The following is a 17320-nucleotide window of genomic DNA, read 5'->3' as shown; positions in this document are numbered from 1 at the left end:
CAACAGTTTCAGTCCAGAAATTGTGGAGGCAGAGCATATTAGCTTGTGCCCAGCCTTCAGCGATAATGATTATCTAGTTTTGAGACTGAAGCTGCAAAGAGGCAGCTATATACACATTGTTCAGAGGCGACTCTAAATCACACCTTTTAACATGGATAAGTTCAATTTACCTTCTACACAATCTTAGAAAAAAGAATATATCTATATCTCAAACCTGATATATTTACCTCATGCTCATTAAATTGATAAAAAAAAAAAATCTTATTTCTTGTTCTACCAATGTACTTGCAGTCAGGCATGAATTTTAGTGAGGCTATGTCTGGCTGACAAAAATCCTCATGGTTGCAAGAAGACAGAGAAAGCAAGCTTTGTTTTGATAGCTAATTTCATATCCCTTTATTACCAACATTTATAAAGGTGCTCTTTGCTATGCTTTCATCTTTTTATTTATTTGATTTGGAAATGTCACTCTCTGTTCCACTGTATTATAAAAGCTTTGCTCTATTTCCCATCTGCTGTCTTTGAGAGATCTGTTGTAGAGCATTCATCAGTGGAAACATGAGGCTTTTGCCACAGTTTCTCTAAAATTCATCTTGTCAGTCACATGCAAAATGAAATGGGTCAGTTTTCATCAACCTTGGCATTAAGCCTCCGTGCTCTCCCATGAGTCCTGTCCAATAATTTAAGAGAGGTGGGAGTGGGAAACAAATTATGTGACTATTAATTCCAGCTTTCTTTTTCAGATGCCAGTACATCAAAAATAGATCTCCCTGGGACAGAGCACTTTGTCATGTTATCTGGAGTAATACTACCTTGTGAGTTATGTCTGGTCAGTTTAGTGTCTCAGTTTGGTGACATTAATCTCTTTGACCAGTGCCTTAATCACTGAACTCTGCCATCTCATTTTTCATCTTGCAGAAAGAAGCTGTCTGACTTTTTGTCTAGTGCCTGGCACCGGGATTGCTCTGTTGACCCCATAGTAGTCAGGGGAACCTGGAGGTCTCACAGGCAGCAGCAGGACCAGCCACAGAGGACACAGTCTCATCAAGCTCAACTATCTCATCCATTTCTTAATGACCATGCCAATAACACCGTAACCCCAGATTATGTAAGATATCCAATTTCACATATCTTAGCAGGTTAACAACTCTCTGCCTGTCCCGAGCTTCATGAACACAAAAAGATCATGAATTCATAGACAAAAATTAATTTTTAATTACTAGAGAATGCTGTATTTATACATGGGATTTACATCAGCCATGAGGTGCTTGTGTCCTTGTATTGACAAAATAGCCAGCTAAGCACAGTGCATTCACTCTGTGTATATAACCTGTCTATGTTCATTTGCCTTAGATGTGCAAATGATCCATAGATTAGGAAATATAACTAATAATGTCAGTAAACACCTTTGAAAAATATATACGGAAGTTTCAGAACACATTCGCAAGTGGAATCTGTCATCCTGCCAAACGATTAATTTTTACTTTGTTGTTAGTGAAAATAAATACTTCAATGTGATTCTTATTAAACTAATAGGTGTTCAAATACCTTAATTTGTTGGGTTTGTTTGGTTTTAAATTGCAAGTTGTATTTAAAATAAAGCTTTTTTTTTTTTTCCTAGTAAATGTGTACAATTAAGACAAGTGAAAAAATCAACCTCTTTCTACTATGAAAACCTGTAAAAAGTATGGACTGGAGACTAATCTATCTGCTACTGCTACAGAAGTCTAGAGTAAACACAATCACTTAAATACTGTAGTATGGTATCAATGCTCAAGATATTTTAGACTATAATAGTTCGGTTGGATGAGACCTATACTGATCATCTAGTTCATTTAGAAACTAGCTTGCACATAATACAATAAATATTAGGTCGCTTAAATATCTATTTCCCTCAAAACCTTTAGAATGTACCTTTTAATCTTTTTCTTAGAAAAGAACTCAGATAACTGGGTTTTATTTCTGCTATAAAGGAACAAGGGAGTGTAGTGCCCCGTGAAAACATGACTGGTAGTTTTGTGGTGAAATGAGGACTAACTGTTACTAAAGACAGGAAAAAGCCTAGCACATTCCTCTCCCTTCAGTCCCACTTTGTCATCCCTTTCCATTATATTTATTTTACAGTTGTCTCTGATTTCTTAGCTTCTCCAATAAAAACAAGAGTTGTGATTTTTTTTTTATTATTTTTTCAGAAACTAAACAATAGATAAACTAAATTCCCATGAGAAAGCAGTCCAAGTTTATAAATATATTCCTATTGCTATGAATTCCCTTGAGCTTTTGAAAACTGTAGTTGATAAACCTATGACTTTTAAGAGAGAAACTTACAATGAACTGAACAGTGTAGTTAGGCAACAGTTTCCCAGAGATATGTCACAACTTTGAGGACTGTGTCAGGATTTGATTTCTCCTTATATGGAAGTGATAAGTTGTCCTAAAAATAGAACCATATTTATATGTTGTAGAAGGATGACATTCCAGGACACTACACGATGAATTAGATGTACTCATAGTGCTGGTAAGGGTACTTCACAATTAAAGCAGCTATATCTGAAGAATCTACCCATCTTTATGAGAGGGACTGAAATGGGAAGAAAAGTTGTCCAAAGGACAGCAGCTCTTAATAGCATACTTTTTCAAAAACTCATAAGTGATCAAGATTCCCAGCAAATCAGAGGATTTGCTAATAATCCAATATGAGCCACAACTGGCTGCTTTTTGATCTGTTACAGAGGTTGCTACATTGCTCAAAATAGGATAAAGTTGTAAGAACACTAAACTCAGCTTTCTAGTAAGCAAATTTTTCCTAACAGGATCTTCTTCAGTTGACAGCGAAATAGATAGAGAATCAGGAGAATGAAATAGATAGTGAAATATGAGACCTAGTATTTCCAAGGAAAATCTTATTTGATTGAACATGGCAGAAAGATTTTGAACATTACAAGCTGACTAAAGCAATCAGTAAAAGCTGGGTTTCCTCATACACTGGGCATGAATGTTGCTTTGGGTATGTTAACAACTTCGTAGTATAAAATTCAGTCTATTTCACCATGAGGTGACACCTAAAATGGATATTAAAGGAAGCTGAAATATAGATTAGGGTCTACTTTTTGGAGAAGAACTCAGAAGACCTAAGATGTGACTTAAAACCAGTATTTCACTGACTAACCGTCAACTGTGTTAAAAATGGTGAGAAGTTTAGAGGAAAAGCTAACTTTGAAAGAATTGCCCTCAAGTCAGTATGTAGTCCATTAGGACAGTAAACCTCCAATTGCCCTGAAAGACCTTTTTAGCTACAAAAGTTTATTTCCTCAAGGCAAGTTGTCAGCAAGTATTCTGTTCAAACACATCTGAGTTTCTTGTGAAAAGATGCACCATAGATTTAGAGACAGAAATGACAAAGGTCAGTTCAAGAATAGGAGAAACTCTCTGAATATCTCGAGCTTTCTGGCTTTGCTTAGTGCAGTCAGAGAAAGGAATACCTCTCTACATAAAAGGAGGTCATAACAACCACTGTGTAAGTGCCATGCTCTATCAAAACCACAATGTTGACAGCATCCCCATGCCGATAGAAATGCGAGGAATAACTGCATTTCTGAAAGGGCTCTATTTGTCACTGCTTGGGCCACTTGGCTCTGACAGTGAAATACTGGTGGAGAAAATATTTCTGCTGAGACTTGATGTCAGTGCCTGTAACCTCTCTGGCCAGTGACAATAAAAGTGGGAAAGTTTTAGGAAATTGCATTATAACCTGGTCTTTGCTTTGAGGAATTCTTTCAGAGATCAGGTGCATTAGAAATGGGGGACTGCTACTCTACTTAAAAACTATTCTCCTGAAGGGCTGACTTGATCCCAGAGTCCACGCAGCATGTGGTAGACATTTCCGGTATTTGAGGAAAGAAGATTTGTCTCTTTATACAGCTGACTTATCTCCCAGACAAAGCAGTAATCGATGTTCAAAGCAAGACTGACATGGACAAATCAGGGTTTTCTTGTTTACTCAGCATGCGGGGACCTAAACTGCATGTATCTACAGACATAACTAGGTTACACTGCAGGTGTCTGTACTCTTACACTCCTAAGTTCTAGTACTGGCTCTGCCTATGCCAGACTTGTTGCCCATGTGTAAAGGTTAAGCAGCCTTCTGAGTGGAAGGCTGTGACTGATCAGAAGCAAGGCTGAATTTAGTAGGATTTGTATTAAAGAGAAAGATAAAAGTATCATGTTGAGGTATGCATTCAAGACAGAAAGTAGCCCTCCAAGATCCCAAACCAGCAACAGCTCTCTAACTCTGCCCTAGAGTAAACTTTATGTAGTCTGCGCAGTCCAACAGTGGAGACTGACTTTCCACCCTCTTAACTGTAGCTTCCTTATATATGAAATGGATGGGATTTCCTCCTCTCTCTTACTAAACTAACTATGGTTTAGTCATTGGATGTTGACTGAACTCTCAAATCAGACAACACTGGAAAGAACTTCTGTTTCATTGCTGAAGCTGTAATAGGGAAAACTTTAGGATGAGCTAAAAGCACCACATATCAGTCACACTGGGAAGAAATAAATCTGATATTTGTGCCTGATTCAAAGGGCTCAGAGAAGTCCAAACTCTTATAAAAGAATGATGTACTGTGATGTAATGATAAGTGAACAAGTGGACACTACCTATTGCACTGTGTGGGGGAAAAAAAAAAAAAAAATACGCTCCTCAGGATCATCAGGGCTGAGCAGAATTTAGCAGAATTAAGGCAATTTTGCAAAGCGTATTTGGGTTGCACAGATAAAATTTAAAGAGCAAAGAGCAGACTGATTACATATATCCCAGAATTTACTTCTAAGAACAGACATCTCAGCTTAGCAATCACTATGTATTTACTTTAACTACCACAAGAAGTGTATAAGTAATGTGATATAGCTATGGAGATGGCTATCTCACATTATTTATTGCAAAAAAATTCTATGAGGGAAAAAAAAAAATAAAAATGTGCAGAAAGACCAGCAGAAAATATGAAAGAAGGGCCTTATGGAGTTAGGTGAATTTTGCAATACAAGTTGCAAATGAACTACGCAGAGTGTTGATCTTTTCCTCAGAATTTCATATTAAAGTTTTAAATAATAGCTTAGAAAATGGGAGCCAGAGAATGAAAGTTGTTGCTGAGGAGAATGCTGCAGCTAAAGGGTATATTAACAGTAAAATGGTTAATGCTTAATCTCCAATTTAACACATTTAACAGCAGAGAACAAATTGTTCACAAAATTGAAATGATTGATCACCATACCTTTCAGTTAGATAGACTGACATGGGTTGGAGTGGCTGGGAAGTAGCGTCCTCAATAAGGGGAATAAGTCGATGAATAGCTTCTTCGCTGATCCCCAAATGCTCTACCCCAAATTTAGTCACATTAGGGGTCAGTCCAAGTAATGTTTTCCTTCTCTACTTTCTTTACCAGATGTACAATCCCAGGGGCCCTGTCAAACCCAGATGAAGAAAAAATTGAAATGGTATTAATACTGAATTCACACTTCACAAAGAGATACTTGTGGGTAAACCAAATGTATGTAAACTCTGAATTTCTTTATTTTGAAAGAAAGATATATTAGCAAAAGTTTATACATCTCTATCTCTTCCCGCCCCTCACCCCCAGTAAAATCATAGCTCACTGATTAAAGTCACTGATACCTCTCTGCAAGAAGTAAATTAATGATTTTAAGAAGTACATTTTAAGGATTACTAGGAAGATACAGTGGAAATATGTGTAGGCAAGGGACTGACAGTTATTGTGGAGCAATAAATCACATAATGAACACAGTCTAGGCCTGATGAATGACAGCCATCTGCACCCTGGTGGTGTTCTCTGTTTATTTCATGCATATTATGCTTTCACAGTAGTAGGCACAACTTGTATTGTAATACTAGATGCTGTAAAACACCTGCTAGTTAAAGAGGAATTTTCTAAACTAAGGATGGCTCAAGCCTAAACTAAGTATTGTGAGGATTAGATTATGTTACTCAAACCCCAGACAAATGGTACTCTGGTATGTTCCGAAAACCTTCTGGTGAATATGTCCACAAGGCAGAATGTATAGGTTAAATAATAAAGTCAGAACTTTTACGTGAATTTGTCTTGTCCTTGTGCTCTCTTTAGAAGAGACCATCATACCTGTTTTCAAAGGCTGTTCCAGTAATGAATGACGTTTAACGTACAACACATACAAAGGGTTTACATCAAGAATTATTACTACCTAAACTGGGTCATCTGATAACTCACAAGTTAAAAACCCTTCTCACGCCAGGGATTATGGCAGTAGGAGCTGAGGATCTAAGCTCACAGTCATGCACAAGGGCTGGACTGTTTTGCCCATTCCTGATCAGCAGCATAACTGTGGCACTTAGGGTTTTGGCTAAGCTCTTTCAATGACATTGTAGTTTCTCTGGGACAAGGATGCTTAAGTACCCTCTGATGTACAGCACCCAGTCCTGTGATGTGTGCTGAAAGCGTGCAGTACAAATAATATATTGTCATGGTAATGACTTCCAAACTGAAGTCCTAGGTCAAACATGTCACAAGTAATGAAAGTAGTTGGAGAATGACCAACCATCTAATCATTGCAGACGTGATAGATCTGAGAGTGTTGAAAATGTACATGGTTACTGCTGTTTCTGGAGATAGTGACTTTGAGAACTGCCTGTTTTCTCTGTTAATCTCACTGGTTGATTAATGTTGGCTCTATCATTCTGACAGTTTAAATCAAGTAGTAAAGTCAATTAGCCTTTTTAACAACTCCAAAGCAACTTTAATTTTGATATGACAACTGTGGTGCCTGCTTCATTTAGCAGAAGTTATGGCAATGAGTCCTAGAAGATTTCAAGTGTGTTTATTAATTTGATATAAAAGGCATGAAAGAAGCACACAGAGTTAGTGCTTTGTTTCTTCCTCTCAAAATTGCAACTGGGCCAGTAACTCTTAATACAAAGTTAATTTAGTCAAGATACTTGAGAGCCACTTGGCTCTGTTTCTAAATTCCTCCCTTTGTCCTTCACAAAGCTCTTTGAAGTGTTACTCTGCGAGGTGGATGTTGTAATGAGCCTATTTCTAAGAGGATCAAAGTAGCAGAGCTGCCCAAAGCAGCATCAAAGATACACAACAGAGAGCCTTTTAATGAGCAAGAGGGACATGACTGTCTTTTCCCCAAAATAAAACCCTAAAACAGGATTTAGATTAAATATTTAAAATTGAAAACTATTTTATTTTTTCTGGAGCTTGCCAGCAAAAAGCAAAAAAGCCTCAAAGAGGAGAGGAGATTTTTCCAGCTGACTGTGCTAAAATTTAATGACTGTCACTTGCTCAACGCTTCGCTGTCACTTAATGAAGTCCAAATACCTGTGGCCTAAGAAGAAGGTGGCAGCAGCAGCCGGCACCGGCAGGATAGAAGCCTTTTGCTAGAGCAGATTCCTTTCCCATGGATATGAAAATAGAAAGCAAACATACGGCAGGAAGCTGTGGTGAACGCTGCGAGGGAGAAGACAGTTTGGAGGAGGAATATGGGGGAAGGGTGGGAGAAAAAAAAGGAGTGGGAGGGAGGACTGGGCATGTAAATTATGTGCCCGGAAATTAATTCCTTATAATGTCTCTTGCCAGAAGCTAAATCCTAACAAATGTAAGTCATCTTTTTTTCCCTTTCTTTCACTTTTTCCACAGTTCCTTTGAGGGTCAAGGAGGAAGGGGCAAGGACAGGAAGAGGGGCGATTCAGTGTGTACTTACTTATTGTGTGACTAAAGTGCTGTATGATTGAGCTTTAACATTAGAAGGCATGTGACCCCATAAAAGTGGCGAGCAGGATAATATCCTGCTTCTCATGACACATGTTTTTTTAACTTACTTTATTTGGCCACAGGGATCCTTCAATATGTTCTAGGGCTGAAATACCAGAAAAAATGTGTTTCTGTTCAGAGGCTGGATGTGCTTATTGCACTGTGTTCAGTAATGAAATGGGGGCTTATTTTGTTTAACTTGAAAGCTATCTGTGCAAATATTGCCTCTACTTAGGTTTGTGTTTGTTTAAGGAATCACCTACTGCATCTGTCAAGACTACAGAAATGTATGCCACTGACCTATGCTTAACTTGGGGATAAAATAAGGTGACTTGTGTTTAAGGTTAAACCTGTATGTAGGCTTATTTTTTTTGTTTGTTTGTTTTTTTCCAGAATTTAGCAGAAACCATCTGGCAGAAAGTTAAAAATCCTTAGTAGCAAACCTCTGGCTGCTGAGCAAAGTACACTTATAGCTTAAGAAAAATCAACCATATATGATGCAGAGAGCAGAATGACTAAGGAAACTGGACAAAAAGCAATTCTATAATATAAACACTTACTGGGCACTAAGCATCAAAAGCAGGCCAGGCTTCTTTTTTCCTTCTCAACCCACACAGTTTGTTATACCATATATCCCAGCATGTGCAATGCCATGGACAAAACCAGTACCAGTTTCCTTGAATAGGTAAAATCATTGGACGCTTCTATATGTGAGGAACACAGATCATCATCTTTTTTAATGAGCTGCAACACCAATGTAGTTATGGAAGTTTGTACACAGCAAATTTTTGTAACTTAAGTAAACAAACTTAAGAGGCTGTTTTTCAGCAAAAATTCTGGCTTCTCAGCAAAGCTCCTGATTTCCTTCCTTTACAGGGTACAAAGCATACAGCTTTTCCTAGAGTGGTGTTATCTCTGGAAATATAAATGTCTATGAATGCTTGTATCATAGTGAAATCAGTAAAAATCAGTAAATCTGCAGAGCTTTTAAAAATTAACTAACTTCCTGCATTTCCCTTTCTTATCAGGATTCAAGAACCTAACAACAATTTGTGAAAAAATTTACTATTGTGGCTCCATTTTAATGGCAAATACAACTTCTAAGACATTGATAGCACATACACCTTCTAAAGTTACCATCTATAGAAATAGTACATGTAGAAATATGATATATATTTCATAATTGATATGTTCTGGGTTCACCACCATTGAATTTTTTGAAAAGATTTTGATGCTACCAGAGTAAACACAGATTCCTAGGCTCCATATGCTTCTTTTATGTTCCCATTTCTAGCTCCTAGTATTTAAACCCCTAAAGAATACAGACTATATAAAGAATACAGCAGTAGAAAAATGTAGTCTGTAATTTCAGGTAGATGTGAGAAAACATATAAACATAACTTATAAACAAAAAAAAAGAACAAAATGAGAAATGACACTGAAAAGGTATCAAGCTTTTGAACTTACTTGGATTTTTGAATTCTAATCTCCACAAAAAGCATTAGTCAAGGCTTTGATTCACAGGAATTTGTGTGCAGAAGAGATGCAGGGCCTATTTAGTTCAGCTTTCTTCATATGGTACAAAATATGTTCGATTTAAAGTGATCGAAACTGTCCCATATCCATGTCAGTTCTACACAGTGTCTTAAAAGAAAAATTATTTTTAAGAATGACTTATTCCGTGGATGCTAAACCATTTTTGAGTATCATGATTTCTACTGATTTCTTCTGCTTCAATTCTAAGTATAACCTAGACTGCTCGGTTCCGTTAATGCCGCTTTTCATTTTCATAACTTTTGCATAAGAATGTTTTCTTTCCCACATGTGCAGAAAGAATCCATAAGATTCTTTTAAGCAGTCAGCTTATATTTTGTTGATCTATTTTCATTACTAACACAGGTTCATTATATTTAAAATGATAACAATTTATTTTAAAGGAAAGCAGAGTTCTACTCAGCCTTTATGAGCAATTATTTCTCGCAATTTTTTGCTGTACCTGTAAGTTGGCTGCTTCTTGCTATTGGAGATTTTGAGTGTGAAATGAGAAGGATGTTTGCCTGATAGCCATATGATTGGCTAGTGTCAAGTACTGGCATATTGCTGCCCAGGAATTTACTGTACCAGTTTAGATAGACTGTATCTGAGCTATATGCTGTAGCCTTGCTGATTTAACGCAGCTAAAATGAAGAGGAGAACATGTAGTAATAGGTGCTACATGGAGTGCTCCATAAAAATCTTCCATGGAATATAAAATCAACTTGCAACTTTCTCATCTATGTGTCTCTAAATGTAAGTTTTCAGTATTGTTACTCATAGCTTTCAAAAGTTTCTCTGACAAATTAGTAGTTTCCTGCTCCATTCTGAACAGCAATTTTCTGAGAGTATAGTCAATGAGAAACTTTCCTCTAAAAATCCCCCTGTGCTAGGCAAGACTTAAGAACAGCTCAGTTGTCAGACTACAGCAAGGACCTACCTGGAGTCTGCAGGACAATCATGGTACAGTGAAGGCTGTCAGTTACTTCCCCTCAAAAAAAACAGCATAACAGTAATTATCACAGGCTGTAAATGTATCAGATTATATTTAAACATCAGATACGCATATCTTTCTACAGATATCCCATATGAAATCTTACTGTCATTAAAGCTATTGCTAGGACATAATTATTGTAAAGTGCTGAGGCACCTAATTAAGATACTCAAATGAATCTGATACAGTAACGCCTTCATTGTCAAAACCTTATATGAGTAACAGCATCTGAAAACCAATTCATTCTGGCACTTCTGTGCTACCCAGAATCATGAACTGAGATGTCTGAGTAGAGCAGTGCTTGTCTAATGTCCTGTCAAATTATTTTCCAAAACTCTATATTCAATGAAAATCAAGATGGATGCCATATCTGTATGAAGTGACAAACATTAGTTCAGATGCCATGGCCTCGGGGACTCTCTCTAGCTGCAGTACCTGAAGTAAGCTATCCTCATTGCTTTAGCACCCTCTTTGAAAAACAGGGCAGAACTACCCACATGCAATATAACTGCCGTGGCTTTGTAATAGGGATTCAGAAGCAAGCCATACTGGAAATACTGTGGGGGCTGCTGAGGTGTTTCTTGTGTTAGTGTGTTTTACCTACCTTTGAAGCAGTGAGTATCTAGCACTCACTCTGCCTTTAAGAATAAGGACATTTTACTGGGTAGCTCAAAAATTATACTGGGAAAACAATTTTCAGAAAACAAAGATATCTGCCAAAAGGTGTTGTAATTTCTTTTCATGCTTCTGATCTATACTGAGACCAAGTCCTTACAAAAATCAGATTGTTAAATAATTTAACTTCACTTGCAAGTCACAGTTGTTGACCGTGCGAAACTGCATGAACAGTTTACTTAGAATAAGGCAAGGTGCTAAGAACTTCCACTCTTTTCAGTTAAGATTATAAACAGTTAATTTTAAGATTGCTTTCTCATACCTGGTATTTTTGAGAGGATTAAACCTATAGCTATAACTGTTATATTTTAAAATAAATTGTAAATCTGTAAATCTGAGTATTGCAAACTAAGCCACAGTCAGTTTAGATCTTATGTGTAAATAAATAGTTATTTGGTCAAATTCCATGATTCTACTAAATATTCTAAAATTGTTTAAATGCCATGTTTTACTAAGGAGTTTCCATAACATTATAAAGCATTGTTTTAAAACATACAATAAGAATACATTCTCTCACATAAGTTGTTATTTATATTTCCAATTTCCTGTCTGGAGGAATCAGCAGGTTAGTGATTAGACAAGCTCATGGTCAACCGGTCATCAAGTGGACTAAAAGGGGGAACATTCCTGCCTAGTTCTAAAACAGCTAATGACACAATTCTGGATATCAAGAAGCGGAGGGGACTGGGCTCACAGAAGTACAGAGTCTCATATGCCAAACACTATCACACTTCCAAACAATAGTCCTTAGATGGGCCACTGTTTGGCCCAGCAGAGCATTTATTCCTTTCTTAAGTGTAAATAATAATAGCAACAACAACAAAACAAACAAAAAAAACCCCTTATCTATCTGTTGTTTTGTGTAATCTTGTCTTTCTCTTTCTACTGTGATAATAGGTAGAGAAGAATACTGAATAAGTGTGCTTGTGACTAACAGTGATTTATAATGCAAAGTCAGAATTTAGCCCAAATGCTGCTTTTCTGTTTTCAAAAAGCAGCAGCATTTTTTAAGGCAATTAGTAATTGCAGCATCTTTTCATTTGACAATACGAATTATTCCTACTGTGTACAAATAAAGAAGAAAAATGCAACAACAAGCAACACAATAGTTCTTTTGTGACCACCACCAACTCACAAAAATATTATTTTCCTTTCCTTCCTTCATGTATTTGTTTGCAGACAGCAAAACATGACTATATGGATCATTTAAATTCTGAAAGATATGAAACTTGGAAGACTCAGTGGAAAATTCTCAGAAATAATCTTGATGAAGTGGTTTTATTAATCTCATTCTACTTTTCTCAAGGGCTGACATGCATAAAAGGGGAACATGATCTCTTGCACATGTTCTCCATGAGGACTGCGTGTAGCACAATCATTAACTTAAAACAAGCTTTGCTGACTCTTACTCAAAGGCATTGCTGAATGCAAGACAAAGGAATTCAGACTGGCATTTCTCCATGTACTCTGATCAGTGAACAGGCTGAAAGGATGATCCCATTTCACTGCACCAACTATTACAGGGTTTCAGTGGACCTACGTGATCTGTCCCAACACTTCTGCTCTGCAACGTGGGATGTTTTAAAAGTGACCTTCCTTTCTTGTGCTGCTGCCAGCTAAGGGTGCTCAAAGAGAGAGAGGGATGGAAGAGATGGTGAACAGCTGGGACTGTGCTTCCTTAGCTCTACTACCACAGCAAGATCCTACCAACACTTCAGCAAGTCTCTTCTTTTTTTTGTCAGTCCCTCACAGGGTGAACAACACTGCAGTTACACCATATAAAACCTGTGCTGTGTACATGAGAAAGGGATTTCATTTTCTTCTGGGAGAAACAGAAACCACAGGGTGGTCACATCAGCTCCCAGAGTGACAGCATTAGCTGAGGGCATGGGAATGTATCTGTGTGGACAGCAGCTTGTTCTCCAGCAAGGAAAGGCAGCAGAAGCCCTTGTCCCTCACAGTCATTCAGATTTGCTCTGTGCCCTCTCCGCAGCTTCTGGGTTTTCCAAGGGCTCTGCCTCCTATTCTTCCTTCGACTGTCTTCCTCCTTTGTCAGTTCTGCCATATGGTCCTAAACCTTGACAGGGAAGATCCACCTCCAGGTTGAAACAAGCCAAACATATGGAATGCTGTTTCAGAAGCAGTGTGTGAGAATCATCTTTAGATGATTAGTAACCTAGGTTACTGTTTAGCATTCCTAGAGAAAGCCATTTGCAATGATCAATAAAGTGAACTACCCAGCATGTTTTGGGAAATGGAAAGTCCAATCTCTATAAAAGAGCTTTTTCTGTTACAAAATCTGTAATTTTTTTATTCCAAATGAATCTGTTATAAAAATTGTGTTGGGTCAAATCCAAGCCACACAGTTGATTTTTCAGAAAACTAGTATTTTGTTTAGAGTCAGTTCAATTTCTTTCAGTAGCCACTTGAGTTTCCAACACTGTCTCATGGGAAGTGGACTGGAGTTTTCCCCTGTGAGCTAGCTTTCCCTGTCTGATATACCTCCCAAGTGCTTCAATATCTTCCCTCCAGTTAAACCTCAAAAGTGAAGTACAGAAGTAAATAGATGACTAGTACCTGCAGGATAAATGGAGTAAGGACAGAGCCCAGCTTACAAGAAGTGACAAATATTTTATAAGAACAAAATAATAGTTATACAGGGGCAGATAAAACAAGTCTCTAGTATACAGTTGCATTTTTACACTGGTCAGTAGAAGAGGTATGAAGAAACAAACAAATGAGAAATTAATTGCTTCTTCTCACATGTTGTCCCCACTTCAAAAATGCAACATTTTAGGGACTTCCTAAGCAAGAGACTGCATCCAAAGCACAATGCGTAATAATCTGCTTTATGCTTCTTCAAATGAATATTTCAATCTGTTTTTTTAAATCCATTTATAATTTTGAACTTCATAACTTCCTGCAAGAATGAGGACTTCAAATTAATTATGCGTAGTGGGAAGAAAGGATTGCCTTGACTAATTTTATAACTTTTATTTTAAATTAGTGTTGGGTGTCAGCCTGTCTTTTCACTGAGAAAGACTGAAAAGTGATTCCCTATCTACCACGCTAATCGTGGTTTTTCAAACTTCTACCATATCCCTCTCATCGTCTCTCCTGTCTTTGTATCTTCTCTTCCTGTAAAAATGGTCCATATCTTTGATCTGCCCAGTCCTCTCAACACATCCCTTAAACCTCAATTCCTCTAGTTTCTTGAAGCAGTTCAGGGGACACAAAACACCACTAAATTAACTGAAAACAAAACATTTCAAAATTTCTAAATAATATTATTGATTCCCTTCCTATGCTTTCTGCACACTTCTGGTCAGTCCCAGAGAGGTATGAAAGTAGTTACACGGATTTAATATTATTTTTTTCTGGGAATAAGAATTGCAATTTCAGTCTAACCAGAACTTTTTCCTAACCAGAGTTGATGAATTTGTTCTTGTATATATTTTTCTGATCCATATTGATATTCAGATTAAAGTTCAATTTGCCACAAAATTTAAATAATGTACATAAGAAACTCTCTTAATTAAGACACGTACACATTATTTACACATTATTTTCCTTTTTTTTTTTTTTTTTCAACTTGTAATACTTTGCTACCAAATCTGGAAGTCAAACTGCCAGAAGATGTGAAACAGGCTTCCTTTTGAAGCTGAATGAAGTGTAAGGCAGGGAAAGTAACAAGTAAGTCTGACTTGGTTTTAATATTCTGTTTAAATAAAGTAGGTCACTTTGGTAAAACAAGGTAATGACCTATAAGTATAAACAAACTGAATTGATTTTAGTGGATTTGCACTCATTCAACAGAGAGACGAATTTATCACCTGATATTTTCTTTTAAACAGTCATTCTCTATATGTCATGCTGGAGACAGACATTTTTTGGAAACTTCTAACATTGCCAGACTAATACTTGACAGTTACACACACATGGTAGGGCAGAGAGATTTTGTTCTCCAAAAACCAGTAAAATTTCAAGCCAAAATGGAGTTGCTGAAGGCCAGCACTGAGGCACCAGGGCTATAAGTCTTTCTCAGATAGCATTACTAAGATAACAAAAATGTATATGCTTATTTTCAAGCACTGCGCCTGGAGAGCAAGCCCAGCACGGCTGTCAGCCGGACAGCCTGGCTGCCGGCTCCGGAGACGGTTTTATATTGCAAAGCATCCCCCTCTCTCCACCAGTCATAGTCGCTTGCCCCTTTTGCTCTGAAAATAAATCAATTTCATCTGCCGCAGCTCCATTTCTTTCTTCGCCCTGCCTCAGCCCCTCTGTCCCGCTCTCCCTTTGAAAGCCTCTTTCCACTGCACCATATGGCAGCTGGGAGAAGGGCAGAGCCGTGGTCGAGCTCCTCACAAAAGAGACTGCGGTGTCAAAAAGCCTCATGAATGCATGAGACACATTCATGTATAGAAAAATGCCTCCAGCTCTGTCAGGGAGGACTAAAGAGAAGGCTGATAGGCCTGACATCGCTTTCGAGTTGAGAAAGGCAGCAGCTCTCTCTGCAGCTCATCCCCTCCTCCCTCCCCCTCTGGTTTCACGCCAAAATCCTATTAGATCTATTAATGACATGAGACACAAAGTCAGAGTGTGTGGCAGAACAAGAAATTAAATCAGGCCACCTTATTTACTCACTACCACTGTTTTTGAGATAGATTCATACTACTAAAAGAAAAAAATAAATAAAACAGACTTTAATAACATGCCTAAGAATAAATAAACAAGCCCTATCCCCCCTCGAAGGGATTGTGCACACTGCCGTCCATGGCTCACGGCTGCAGATTTGCAGCAGAGCTGCAAACTGAATGCTTGCAGGGCGACCCTGAAATACTATTTAAAATATGCTGTTGGGTTTATTTTGCTTTCTCAGCTTCCTCAAGGTGTTGTTGATACAAACAAAGGACTTAGAGGATGGAAAATTAACGAGACCAATCATCAAGTGTGCACATTCAGCTGTTGCGGAAGAACCACACTGTATTTTTTTAATATGAGAGAAATGCAGACTGGCACTTACAAAGTGTGCGTTCCTTTGCCCTCCTTTCCCTCCTGATTTGCTTCCTTTTTTTCTGTCTTGGTGATATTTGGCATGCTTCCGTCCCCAGAACTGTCTACAAAATACATTCATGACCTTTACACACAAAGTTAACAAAATGATAAAATATACGCATCTGAAATATATTCATTACAAACTTTTTTTCACTACTAGGGGAGTGGAAAAAACACCACTCCTGTGCAGCAGAATGCAACAGCGTGTATTTTATGAATAAATTTGTGACTGAACTTAAATGGAGAAAATGGTGCCGCTTTACTTCAGTAAAATGAAGTGCTGGTTAAACTGTTAAACTACAACTGCATTACTATTGCTGTTTCTTCCCCAGAAAGGCCTCAGAAATCACAAAACTCTGTGTCCCTGGGGTTATCTAAAGGAACCTGGGCAGGCTTCCAAATGCTGGTATATGCAACCTTTACAAGTATTCAACAATAACCGTTCCCTATGAAATAAATCAATGAACATGTGTATAGTAACTCAGCAGTGGCATGGAAGTTTCAAGGTGAATTTGTATCAACACTGTTGAATCATGCCTCTACAATCGATCAGTTTATAAGATTTTACTGAATGCATAGCATATGTAATTGTATAAAATATGTTTATAGTATTTCATGAGGCTTCCTTCTTGGAATCTGTTTAATGTAAAGCTATTGAATAGTGTATATATGTATGTATACATTAAAGCTACTATTCATAGGTTCATCTTGAGTCACAGACAACTGAAGATGAGTTAGTTTGGAAAATAAACTACAGTTAATTTAGAAATGTAAAAGTTCTGCTCAAAATCATTTGACAGTAACTTTTTTAAATTAACTACATTGAAAAAATATATATTGTAAACACTGCTTGGGAAGCCTCTGAAATGGCTCTGGGGAGGTAAACTAACCTTTGTGCTGTTTGACAGACTTAATCAAATCAGTGCAGTTGGGGTTTCTTAAATTGTAACAGGCACAATTTAAGCTCTCCTCAGCTAGTGTGGCTTGTGCCGGGTCCCTGTTTGGCAGGAGGGAAGGAGGGAGGGAAGGAGGGAGGCTGGGGAAGGCGAGGAACAAAGCCGCCATTCAGACTGGCCCATTCAGCGCAGCCACATCTGTTTACATGGCCTGTGCCCACCTCTGAAAAGGGTGGTCCTCCCACCCCCCATTTGATCTCACATCATCTTGAATGGCCAGCGGTCTGAAAGCTTTTCGGCTGGAAAGCTGCAGTTTCAAATTTATTTTACGAGACCAGAGCTGAAAGACAGACTAA

General features: G+C 37.8%; 1 long non-coding RNA gene across 1 annotated transcript in view; it reads right to left on the bottom strand.

Moving 5' to 3' along the window:
* Nucleotides 1-7526, bottom strand: part of LOC135579389 (uncharacterized) — a 31029-nt gene extending 23503 nt beyond the window's left edge. The window contains exons 1-2 of the long non-coding RNA XR_010472388.1: nucleotides 7380-7526; nucleotides 5277-5466 (exon numbers count right to left, since the gene is read on the bottom strand). This is a non-coding gene — a long non-coding RNA (uncharacterized LOC135579389). The remainder of the gene's footprint in view (nucleotides 1-5276; nucleotides 5467-7379) is intronic.
* Between the last annotated feature and the right edge of the window lie 9794 nt (nucleotides 7527-17320).

Source organism: Columba livia, chromosome 4 (assembly GCF_036013475.1).
Source record: "Columba livia isolate bColLiv1 breed racing homer chromosome 4, bColLiv1.pat.W.v2, whole genome shotgun sequence".
Taxonomy (NCBI): Eukaryota; Metazoa; Chordata; class Aves; order Columbiformes; family Columbidae; genus Columba; species Columba livia.
This window is presented reverse-complemented; position numbering and strand designations above follow the sequence as displayed.